The sequence below is a fragment of the Anas acuta genome, chromosome 10, assembly GCF_963932015.1.
Source record: "Anas acuta chromosome 10, bAnaAcu1.1, whole genome shotgun sequence".
Taxonomy (NCBI): domain Eukaryota; kingdom Metazoa; phylum Chordata; class Aves; order Anseriformes; family Anatidae; genus Anas; species Anas acuta.
The window spans coordinates 8,867,912-8,881,000 of NC_088988.1; the positions used below are offsets into that span (position 1 = coordinate 8,867,912).

The 13,089-nt window shown below is 39.6% G+C and overlaps 1 protein-coding gene across 7 annotated transcripts in view; it reads right to left on the bottom strand.

Moving 5' to 3' along the window:
* The window catches only part of CDH11 (cadherin 11), a 362,024-nt gene that overhangs the window by 237,788 nt on the left and 111,147 nt on the right, over positions 1-13,089 (bottom strand). For all 7 annotated transcript variants that reach the window (XM_068693719.1, XM_068693728.1, XM_068693726.1 and 4 more), the window contains one exon: positions 4,955-5,030. The gene's annotated coding sequence lies outside the window, so the exon portion shown is untranslated. Of the gene's footprint in view, positions 1-4,954; positions 5,031-13,089 lie in introns of those variants that run through there.

Genomic DNA, 13,089 nt, shown 5'->3' on the forward strand with positions numbered 1-13,089 from the left:
TTGTACCATTCTTTCAGCGGTTTCAGAACCCAGACCAAACCTTGCCTCCACCAGCGCTCTGAACGTGATGCCTGAGAGCAATTTCCTTTTCCACCTCATTCTCATTTCCCATCTTATCTTTTTGGCCCTGAATCTTCATAACACTGAATAAAAAGGACCTCATTTGAGCAGTTCAAATTTAGCTTAAGTGTTGAAATTTTCTTCTATGATTTTTGCTCAGACATGCTTTTTGTTGTTTCTAATCTTCATGTGATTCAGAAGAAACATGCAGAAGCATCCCATAATTATGATTCCTGATGATCATCCAAATTAAACTGTACCAATAATATTTTTGTCTCATCATATAAACTGAAGCTGTCTCACAGGGTGGAAATGGTGACGTTTCATTGGTATGAGGAAAGGTTTCTTGTATTTGAACTCAGAGTTTGGTCACACATTTCTCAGAGCAGTGCAGCTAAGCCTGTACTGGTTTTTATGAAGCTTGTATACATGAGGCAGTTGCCATTTTGTGAAGCAAAAAAATCAATACAATATGGAACAGAGACTTGCACATTCTCTAGTTATTGAGGTTTTATACCTCCCCTCTTTTCTGCTTCTTTTAAAAATTGCTCTCACTTGCACCATAATATTCTTCACGACACAAAAAATTATATTCCTTTTCCCCAAAGTTCTGTTTAGTAGTAAACACCTGCAATAGCTCTTCAGTTTTGAAGAAAATACAGTGCCTGACACATCTTGGTTAAAATATGTCATGATCAAAGATTAAGTCCTCATCATGAAATGGCAGTTCTTTGTAAGATGCTTAAGAGGATAAAACTTTTGTGTGACAGATGTCACAATAAAACAAAGTAAAAGTGTAGGATCCAGGAAAATATAACAGTCTTTTATTCTTCTCCTCAGTGATGATAAATAGGGGGGAGGAAAGGGAAATAACTTATATGCATTTATCTTGACACATCAGTTCTGGCGAATACAACACTTTAAGCAGCCAAAATTTTAAAAAATAATAATAATAAAATCTTATCAGGCCTGCATCAAGTGGATTTGTCAATGTTTAGTTGAGTTATATAACAAATTACTGTTGCATATTAATACATCTCTTGAGATTTATTTGTGTATCTGCGAGCCTCAAGAAGTGAAATATTTTACTCTCAGCATCATTCAAGTCATGGCATAACAATACTGCTTTTGCTGCACTTCACCATCTCCAACTTTGAAAGTCTAACACTGCATTGATATCATTTTTCATACCAACACAGTAAAGCTACTGAAATTAAAAACAAGGTGAGGAATTAGAACAAAATGGATAAGCCTGGAGGGCAAAAACTGTGCCACACCTACAGGAAGCACATCAGAAAGAGTACTTCATTCCAGAAAGGCAGGGCATTCCTTAAATCTTATATCCCAGCTTCTTGCCAAATGCTCAGAAGTACCTAGAAGACCTAGCAAACAGCATGGTTTTGTTTTTCCTCCCTAGCCTTCTGCGTGGTCAAAAGCCTTTATGGACCTACCAAAGCCCCACACATTAGCTGCCATCACCTGACCACAGCCTCGGGAGGGTTCTCTGCCCTGTCACTGCTCCACCACCAAAGCTCCCTTCTCTCCTCTCCCCTTCTCTCTCCTGCAGCAGGACCAGGTGCTAAGAGGAGTGAGGGCTGCAGTGCTCGGCCAGACACCTTTGCTATTTTCAGAGTCTGTCTTAAAAGGGTACAGAGGCCAAGCAAGTTTAGAGAGACGGAAACAGAACAGGTGTTTGGTGGGCAAGCAGACGGCTGCGATACGGCCATTAGACAAACCTGGGCCGGGCAGTTCTGCTGGACTTCAAGTACTCGGTTCTGCTTTGTTGATGTGCAAGTGAAAGCTTCAATCATAAATTAACCAAGTCTGTTTCCAATTCACAAAATTAAAGTTACACAAATATTAGCTAAGTCTATGCATACAGGTTATAATACCAGTGTGAAAGCAATGAAAAATTATAATACTAATTTCCTAAAGTATATACTTTAAAACCTCTCTTAAATATCCAGTAAAACCAACAAAAACACGTGATTTCAGTGTAATACTTCAGAAACACCGGTTCCTGACATTTTAAAGCCTGACTTGTTCTCCTTTCACTTTTCCAGGATTACATTTTAGAGTATTTTTACATCTCTGCCCCGACAACGGAAGCACTGGCTTTCTCCCCATTCTGCAGAAAGAGGCAAGATGCTCTTTCATGAGACAAAACATACCCGGAGCTTTCTCCCACGCACAGCATCATGAAAACATGCTACCTTATTCAGCAGATTTCTCACTACCCAGTATTTAGTCTGTTTATCAGAAAAATACAAAGACAGTAAGTTTTTGCCATCATTGCTATTGTCTATACAGGAAAAACGAAGACAGAGGAAATGCGTTAATTTATTGACACAGACAAATCAACAGCTGGGAAGAAGCAGCCTCCTAGAAACCCTGCCATGCCTCTCCCCAGCCCTGAGCTCTGAGCCAGACACTCCTGGAGCCAACTTTTGCATGAAGGCTTTTACAGGCAGCCTGCTGCGTCTTTAACGTTTGACTTTTTAAATAAAAACTACCTGGCACAGATTAGCAAAGTTCCTATATTCATCTCATAGCGAACCAGACAGATGCAGAGAGATATCTTTCTTGGGAAAACCCAAAGAAAGCCTGTTCATTCACAAAGAACCATTACATTTTTGTGCCCTCTACCTAGCAGACGCGTTAACTGCATAACTAAACAATTCTTCTCCAAAGGTATTTTTCCTGCAGTCAGATGAAACATTTAGAGGCATTTATTGTATGAAGGTGTACATGGTTCCAGCAAGGGAGAGAACCTGACCCCAGTCCTTTAAACCTAACTCAAGATAACATGGTCTTTTGTCACTAAAGAATTAGAGACGCTTACATGCACTGCACATACAGGACTTCATTTGCACTTCTGTACCTCATGACATAAACACAAGGTGACTTTTCCACTTAGTGAACTTACCTTTCTTCTTGTGTTCAGTAGCCATGTGTGCACGAGAGGATTTCAGGAGGATTGCTTAAGGAATAGGGGATGAGGCAGAGTGACTAACGTCAGAGGAACTTGCTCCTCCAGGGATCACATAGCAGCTACATGACAGACTGCTCCACTGAATTATATCAGCCTATAAAGTGTCTAGTATGTCCTACAACAGTACGATCAGCTTTAGCTCGAGATCTAGAATAGATCCACTTGAGAAGACCAAAGACAATTGGGAACTCCCAGTTCCTGCTGCATCAGTTACTTGGTTACTCTCCTGAAAAACAATGCTGAGTCGAAGCTCAGGCCTCACAGAATTTGCACTGCTTGCAATCATGAAGAACATACTTTTAGCGACAGCTCTACCAGAAATTCTAGCTTTTGAAGATAGATCTACTAGCAAGTATTGAAGGCCAGGTGTATGGCCTATACACTATACCAAAAAGCAGGAGAGAGGCAATATTCACTTTCCATCCTACTGACTGCAGACTTGTTTTCATACACCTAAGATCAATTATATGTATTTTTCTCACCTCATTCCTATTCCAAGAGAGTGGCCAGTGAACTTTTCAGGTGCTGGGACTATATAACTGAATACTGTGAACAGGATTTGCTACCCTATGAGACACTTAAAATCATGTCATCTACAGGTGGGCAGCTTGAAAACAGATCCAAGCACACCTCATATTTGGGACTTTGCGATCTGAGATTCAGCTCATCCATTACAGTATAATATTAATAATACAACACTGTTAAAACATGCACAAAAATCTGCCAATCCACCACTGAAATGTACAAACACAGCCTGCATTTATCTACAGTTTAGGATAGGAAAAGAAAAATTCATTTGTCTCTCAATCTGAAGGGCAAGTTTTTAAGTCAGAATTTATTAAGATAATGCTTCTGCTAAAATTATTGTAATCATAAATATACAAAGTTACTTGCTTTTCAATAAAAAGGAAAAAAAAAAAAAAAAACACAAAACTTTAGCCTTAGTAAATAACCCGCTTTTTTATTACAAATCAAGCATTTTTCAGCAGTTGAACAGCTTCCCATCACCCCCATCAGACCTTTCTTGTATTTCGAATGCCACAAAATGCAGCTTTGGTCAACTTTGCAGTGATTTACACAGATTTCTTTTCTGGATGTGCATTATTCCTGGTGCTTATCTGATGCAAGGTAGATATCCAATAGCTCTTCCCTTTCCAAATATTGCTGGTGATTAACTGAAGGATTAGAGTTCTGGTTCTGTAATGGCTTGTTTTTAAACCCTTTGAATGTTCAGACCCCATGCTTAGAGCATGGTTTTACTTGCTAGTAAACAGATGTTATAAGGGAACATTGACAACTCAAGGACTGGACTGACTTTTAAAATATTAATGGAGCATTAATGGAGACATTTCCCTGGGCACAGCTGAATTACAGTTTTCATAGAATTCTATAGATCAGAAAATAAATCCCCAACACTATGTGCACCTTTAATTTCAGCCAAATGCAGAGCAGCCTTAGAGCTCCCAGTGCTTGCCCAGCTCCTGCAAAACAGGGCTCAACAGACTATTAAAAGCCTTGCCATTATTATTACCCTTCACTGGAATTTGTCTCTCATAAATAAAAAGGCCAGGAGGTCTCAAGAATCATTTTGCCAGCACAGTAACATTTCTTTGTCTTGTAGTGGTGCTTTCAATGCATTCTTATCCCAGCTACACGAGCAAGGAGTAAAACAGATCAGCCCTTGGCCCGCTGTGTGACAATTTGCTGGAATGACTTTCATCAGTGCCACAAGTACAGCACAGACTAAATCCAGCAGTTAAGGTTTCAGAACAAGGCTCTCTTAATTTGTGTCTCATTTCAAGAAACAGATAATTTCAATTTAGCAAACGGAAAAGGTCTTCAAAAAATTAACTGAAGTAATAAACCATTCATTATCCAGTGACGAGTTTTTCAACTTCTTACCTTTAATTTCACCAGTTTTCCAAACCAGGCAAAACTTTCCTCCTCCTGTGGGCGATGAAAAGCACTCTCGGAGCTCCTACAAGATTTTACAAGAAAATACAGTTCAGTAGAATTACAGTTTATAACACTTTATGATATTTCACATTAAAAAAAGGTAAGAGATCTCCTTCAAATCTGGGACAACCTTATGTAAATCAGGAGGGTTTCCTTGCAATCTGAGCTATGTGAATTTACAGTCACAGGCAGGATCACGATTCTGATTTGAAATATAATTGCCAATGTGCAAAACTAGCTTTGTCATTATTAGTGCGAAAGCAACAATTACAAGATCTACTCACAAATATTTTTAAACGTATCATAAAACAATACAAACATGGCTTAATAAACAATAAACAAATATTTGAAACAGCGCACGCTTTCCTCCCTGGGGAAGAATTTAAGATGATTATTTCAGAGATGATCCTGTTCATGGAAGTTCTGGAAGTTAGATGTAAATAATACAGAGCAACCAATAGAAAGGAAAATACATTTTTCTGTAAAGCACATGCACAAACTTGTTTATGATATAAATAAATAAATAAAAACCAAAGCAATCTTGGTGAATTATATATATACACACTACATGTAAAATGGAATGAAAAACATGAATCAACGTTTAATAAGCCTCAGATATCTTTCACAGAACAGCTGATAAATATTCTCCTCTCCTTCCCTCCCACAAAAGCACTAAGCTCCAAGTGAGTAAAATATTTTTAGACACTTGGTGGTTCAAATCAAAATCTCCTGAAAGGTTCTCTTATGTCTCCTCTGTTTCCTGTACTTTACATTTCATGCAGCACAACAACAACAAGAAAATGACCTCTGTTATTTCAGCTGGTAAGAATTTAACAGCCTTGCTGTAAATTCTGTGAGATCTTTGACAAAGAGTGGTTAATGACTGTGGCATGCTAAAGGAAAGATTAGTTTCCCAAAGTCTCTATCATTACTAATAATAAATAAATAAATATATAAACAAATATCACAGTCACACAGTAGCTAACAACCAAAATAAGTCTGAGTGAATAAGAATCCAGCAGAGTTTTCATTAAGTTTAAACCCTAGCCTAGGATCACATCACATCACATACAAAGTATGACAAATTTGGGCCCAATCCAGCAGAAAACATCTCTAACCTCCTTGACTATGGAGAAAGAGCCACGCAGAGGAGAGGCTTTAGCTGCATTTGTCAAGGTGTGGGCCCACAGAGCAGCCACAAGCTGTGGGTCAGACTGGGTACCAGAAGGGATAAAGTTCTCCGAAATCCTGACTCACTCCCACCCAAAGCCAGATCCCTAGCATGAAGCAAAAGTTATATTGCTAGTGCCACCAGTGTCCAGAAAAGACAAAGGACTACTTTACGTACTTCCTCTAAACTTCTAATTAAGAACCATGACCTAACATATTTGCTAGGTATTTTTTGTACACATTTTTGTTAAATTCAGATTTCCCACTTAATGAAGTCACTGAAAATTCTCAGTTATAGCCTTTAAATAATATATTAATAGTTCTTCTGGATCTCCAATGTCAAGGCTACCAGAGTCCCTTTGGACCACACAGCTGGCTTGAGTTGCTGCAGCTGTTGGATGCAGGTCAGTTATAATTTATTCTTACTTAAAAGCTACAAAAATCAAGGAAAGCAAACTATAACATCATTTTCCAGAAAAGCATTATAGCCCAGTAACCTACAGAGACAGGAGAAAATGTAACTCACTCTCAGGTAATTTGGGATTTGAAAGGGACTGTGGACATAATTCTGATGACACTTATCTTCAGGTTTTTAAATGGAACTTGATAATAGAGTAAAACTTTCTGTGATGTGATAGCAAAAGAGAAGGGCAGCAGACCTCATAGCCTCCCTTCCCCCAGAATACTCCCGTTCTCTGGGTCTGAATTTTCACCCATCATCTTTAACCGGTCACTCTAGAAACAGCCTAGAAATAGGCCTCCAAATCAATTTCTGGCAAGAAAACCAAACCCAACCACCTACCGAATGGAAAAGGCTGCATTTTGGAAATCCCCTTATAATCCATCTCATCAATTGATAAAATCGTATTTTGAACTACCAGCGGCAGGAAGTCAAACAAGGGTTACAGCTCCTTACAGCTAAATTAATCCATTCAAAATTCAATTCTATGATTTAAACCAAGCATAACTAATGACTTAACACCTCCAGCAAATTTTAAATACTCTGATTTAGTTCTGAGGCCAAAGTATAGAGAACAAAAAGTACAGTATTTTCAAAGCTACATCAAAGATTTTCTCACTCAATGTATCAATAACGTGTACATACACACCTGTAATGAGAGGCAAAAAATCACTCATGCAAGAAATCTGAAAGCCACAAAGAGATGTTTCTGCTGCAATAACTTATCCTGAGAAGTTTCACACAACTTCAGCTTCGTAGTTTTGATGGAAATAATTCTAACTAATGAAAATTGAGGCACAGAAAACACGAACACAAATTAATCTACAAGAAGGGTATCGAGGGATGACAACGGGTGAGATGAACCTCATTAATTTCAGTGATGTGTTTTTCAAGTGCTGTATTGTAAAAATATCCCATGCCATAACCAAATGACAGTGGCAGCACCCCGCGGTCATCTGAGCTGCGGCTGCTTGGCCGCAGGACCTGCAGCCAGGCTTGGGAGCAGCTGCACTCGAGCTGCGACTCAACCAGCTGGCTCCTCTGGCCACAGCAGAAGAAAAGGAAGAAAAAGGGAGGAAAAAAAATCCACAGTGGCTTCTTACATTTATTTTGACTGCCAAAATTGTCATCTTCCTAGTGTTTAAAGCAGACAGGTCTCCAAATACTACCAAATGGTGCAATACCTTCTAAAAATTGCCAAGTACAAGAAAATGTCTTTCAGACTAAATAAAGTCAGTAATGACAAACACATGAAGCAAAACTTTGTAGAGTAATATAGTGATTAAATCTGAGTACTGTGCTTCGCTTTCCAGATAACTCTGGTGCCAGACACAGTGTGGTTGGCATCCTTACGACTGTAGGCTCTGAAAATGATTTCCTTTGAAAAAGGCTCCTATTCTCCATCTACGAAGCAAGACGATCCCCTTTTCCCTCTTGCTCCTAGAGCAGGGGACCGTCCCTGGCAGGGCCCTGTGTGGCACACACTTGTACAGTCACACACCGTGTTTGCAAAAGGAGAACCAGAGCATGCACATTTAAACTAACACTTGCTAGTTACACAAACACATTGGCTATGTAACAATATATACTTACAGGAAATAGTATATATTTCATAACACATTATTAACAACTCACTACAAGAAGGCTTTCCAAATTATCAAACAAAGGAACCATATTCAGAGATGGCAAAAATAAACTTGAAGTCACTAAGGTGAAGAACAGTGAAATCTGACAGGCTTTTTTTTTTTTTTTTTTTTTTTTTTGTCTTCATTGTCATTCAGCTGTTAAAACTTGCACAGAAAATCTTCCAGGAGTTATGAAGCAGAGCTCCCCTAACCTTTCTCTGTAGTCTGTACTGATGTGACCCAGAAGTTCCAGCAGGAAACAACTCTGCTTTTACCCGAGGAGAGTCATAATTGAACATAACTTGAACTTCCCAAGTTTCTGCCAAAATACCTGGAAGTTTATCTTAAAAAACACTCTGAACTGTATAGAGTGCTTTCAAAGATGTGTAGACTTAAATACAAAAAGGGATCTTTGCTCCTAAAAAAAAGAAAAGAAAAAAAAAAAGAGAGAAAGAGAAACAGTACAGCAAACTGTCTTTCAGTCCAAGCATTTTCTGTGTGCAGGAATCCTGAGAAGCCCCAGAAAGATCACACACATCCCAACACAGAGAAAAAGCACTATGTGTCTTTTCAAAAGGATACGGTCTCTCTTTTTCTTGGCAGCAGCCTATGTTCATGAGCAGGACAGAAGTTACTCAGAAGTTATTGAGGAACTGAAGACTCATATTTGATAAGGATCCAGACACTCAGTATGTGTCATTGCTTAAGCAATAGCAGAGGAAAGAATGGCAATCTAAAAAAGGCACTGTCTTAACAAATGCTTATAGAGAAACATTACGCTGCCGAGGAGGAGAACACAAAAAGATGAAATGCATTAATTATTTAGGTAAATGAACAGTTACTAAAAAGAAACACAAAATGTCAATTAATTCCAGAAGCATTTCTATTCTTTTAGCCACTTTATTTTTAGGCTACAGCATTACTTTTTGTATGAAGCAGAAGCCATTTGTCAGTGCAAGTAATGCGCGATTAAGTGAGCAGTCCAAAACTGCAGCGTGTAACTGTGAAATACAAAGTTTGAATTTAGCAGCATAAACTCCCTCCACTTCTTAACATTCGTCAGGCTCTTTTTTTCTTTTTTTCTTTTTTTTAATGTTTTCCTCTGTGTTGGTGTATGAGTATATACACAGATGTATATTTTTTTTATTGACTCACGATGACTAAATAGAACTCTCTACGACCTATGCACATGTAATAGACACAGCTTGGACCAGAAAACACCGACTTATGGGTCTGTTAACATATACCTTCCTCATTAAAGATGAAAACATTAATGACGAGGCCAAACAAAAATCCTGTGCCAGCCTAGCACATGCCAGTAATTTAGAAGGAACATAGCAAAAATCCCACTGAGCTACTGCACGAAAAATCCAGCACCTTCAAACGAGTTTCTGTATATCCTGAGTCACGCAGTACTATGCAGTAACTTGCGAGGAATATAACCAAGATGAAAGAAAAGCAGTGTAGAAGTGCTACTGCAGCAATTAAGCCATTTGACGATATACTGCATATCTATCTACAAGTCATGCAACAGGCTGTTTACTATGTATACATGCTTGGAAAAATCCCCAAATTACCAAGACCAAATGTTCTGCTTGCGTAAATTTGTGTAACTTCATGAATCTGCGCAGATATCAATACAATCCATTTTTGATTCCTCAGTAAATTAGCTTAAAATGTAGTCTTCAAAGGATGCAGATGACTCGTACGTTCCCTTGGCTGTAAAAATGAGCGATATAGCATATGTGCATGCAAAGCACTTCTCCATGAAAGGGGCTCTTTGTTTTGTGACGATAAAATGATTAATGGTCATGGAACTGTGATGCGGATCACTACCAGTGACTTGGGACATGTTTTAAATCAGTAAGAAAGTTGTTCACACTTTTAACACAATAGTGTAAATCAGGGCTGTTTTTCAAAAGCTCTTTTCTAAGCTTGCGAGCATCAGAACAACCCCTGGGACTGGCTAGGCTCTTAAGTTTAACAGCAGCGCTGTATGATTTAGCCTAATAAAATTAGGGTTACAGCCTATTGGGAGATTTGCGTACTATAAAGGAACAGAAACAACTACAAATTTCAGCAGAAATTACACACAATTTCCTTTAATCCTATGATAATTACACAGGCAAGTGATAAAACTTGTGCAACAAATAGATAGCATTTTAAGAGTTCATATTTCTCTTAACTAGTACACTGAAAAGGTACGCTGCTTACCAACGAGTTCTAGACTCTTGTTGATCTCCACTCATATTTTACCCAATGTCTTCTCCCCCGCTTAAAAATAGAACCCCTTTGTAATTGCGATGTAAAAATGAGGTGAATAAAAACACTGGCAAGCAACAACCCAAGACCTGTTTTTCGGCAACTTTGTAAATGTCACCAATAAGCTTTCTTAGGGAGTGGCCTCCAGTCAGCCCCCTGCCTGGCTCCCAGTTCTGCAACACCAGCTTTAACTTCTTCAGTTTTCCAAATCATTAATGCAAGGCAAAACTCCACACCAATTCCACACAGGAACCTGTCCGTAGGCTGAAGGATAACCTGCACATGGCAAGCCCCAAGGACCTGCGCTCCCTGGCCTGAAGCAGGAGGTGCGGGTAGGTGCTGTCAGTGCAGGCTCCCACCTTGGCAAGAAAGAAAGGACAAGGCAAAGCTCGTGGTTTTACTCAGCATCCACCCGCATCTGGATCTTGAAAGGAAAAAGCCTCAGAGCACAAGATAAGGTGAAACGTGTAAAATGCACTTTTCTATCAGCAGCCCTATGTTCTGCTGTGAGAGATTTATCTGGTCTGAAGATTAGACGGCAGGTCTGGAGATCTGCCTGCCGTGGTTCTGTGTGACACCAGCACACAGAGTATGGAGCAACGGGTTGGGGTTCTGGCCCAGCCCCAGGGCCCCCAGCTTCACAACCAAAATGTAGTTTTGCTCCTGTAGCAGCCCCAGCTGCTAGCAGAGACCAGCCCTCGTCTTCACACATGCCGCCACCGGAGCACCAGGGCCTCCTCCCAGGCTGAAAGCAGTCACAGAACAATTCCCAGCCTCCGATTACATTAATAACCTACTAGCTGGCTTTGCTCTGAGGAACATAACTCTTCTTTATTGCCTGTAGTTCGGAAAGCTCTTCAGGTCTGGCAGAAGCAAGTATGAGGTCAGACAACCAGGTTTCTATCTGGCTCAGCTATGTGGAAGCTCCTAGCCAGGCTGCTGGTTTGGAGCTATAGCTGCTTACCCCCCTTTACAGCCCCAAGGCCAACCTCACAAAGGTTGCTTTAAGGAGGCATTCGCTGGACTGCAGATGGCAAAGCACTTTTTTTGCAGTACCTTTTCATGTCCTCCTATGGAGATGTTTCTGAGCTAGGAAATATCATGAAACAAAGAACGAGTCCTGCTGTTGATTAAATAGCAGGGATTTAACTAGTAGGAAGTTTGCACATCTGTTTCTTTGTCTCTGCTTTTGCTGCTTGTACTATTGCAGAGATTATGCACTGTGTGAGTCACATTATAACTTCTAATATTAACAGCCTGATTTCCCACATTTGTTTTCTCCAGAAGCACGAATTACAAAAGATTTCTCCTTCCCCCTCACTTTTGAGAGCAATTAAAAACAAACTATTTAACAAATCCCTAACTGCCAAAAAGTGTTCAAATCAGATCTTTTATTTTCCTGGCCTTCTTGTGCTTGACTTGGAACGGAACCAATTGGCTTTTGGATCTGTCTTCAAAAAGGCACTTCTAACTAACATTTCAATGTATAGAAAACAGCAAAACAAGGAAAATTATATTTTATGGTATGCCTTTAACTAGCAAGACGGATTTCCAAAGACGTATTCCTCCACCAGGTATTGTTTGGATTTATTTCAAACATCATGTTACCAGACTCTAAAAGATAGATGGAGGCATGCTAATATCATTTTTTCCTCATTATTCAAAATAAACATCGATGCAGAGGCAGCAAAGAAAAGAGAATGCAAGGGAAGGGGAAAAAATAATCATTCGCTCTCTATTTCTTAATAGCCTGGATAAGATGGATTTGTATGTTTTGGCTTTCGGTAGCAGAAATAGAATTGCTATATAAATGTCAGTTGGAGCAGAAAGACCCGACAAGTCGGGGCCCAGCCCCCCCACCTCATTCTGATCATTGCCAGAGCTGCCTGCTTCCAAACACCGCCTGCAGAATGGTTTCATTGTGAACGGGAAAGGGGCTCACTTTTCCAATGGAAACACTGTTATCTTGCAACAGCTGGTTATAGTTAACTACAGCCATACTTAAAACCTTTAAAGTCTGCTTCTTGTTTAGTCTTGAATGTATGGGAAAGGCTTTGGGGGAGATTTAACCCATTATGGTCCGTCAGGACAGCACCAGGCAGTCAAATCAAGAGCCAGAAAAGGCACCACACTTGAGAGGGCAGGGCGCTAGCCAAACCCTGTGAATAAAAACTCTTCCTTTCCATTTGCCTTGCTCAGCAGCTTAAAACTAATGAAAGGTTAAAATTTCTACAGCTAAGTCAGCAGAAGCCTATCCAAAAGCATTTACACAATCTTAAAAATATACAGTGTAGAGCATTTTGATACCGAACTGTGGGAACTGGAGAAAGAAAAGAGAAATAAGTCATCACCCCCACCCCCATAAAATAAGAGGCTGACTTCTCAGGTTTTCTTTCCTTTTGATTTCAAACTATTCCAGACCAATAACAATTACTGGTTAGGATGCTTTCATGCTAAGATACTTTTTCCCCCCTTTTGCCAGCAGTACTTCTTTCCTGTTGTTCCTTACATATCTCAACAGAGAATATCACTCAAACTATTCCACGCCATTTGGCTGGATTATA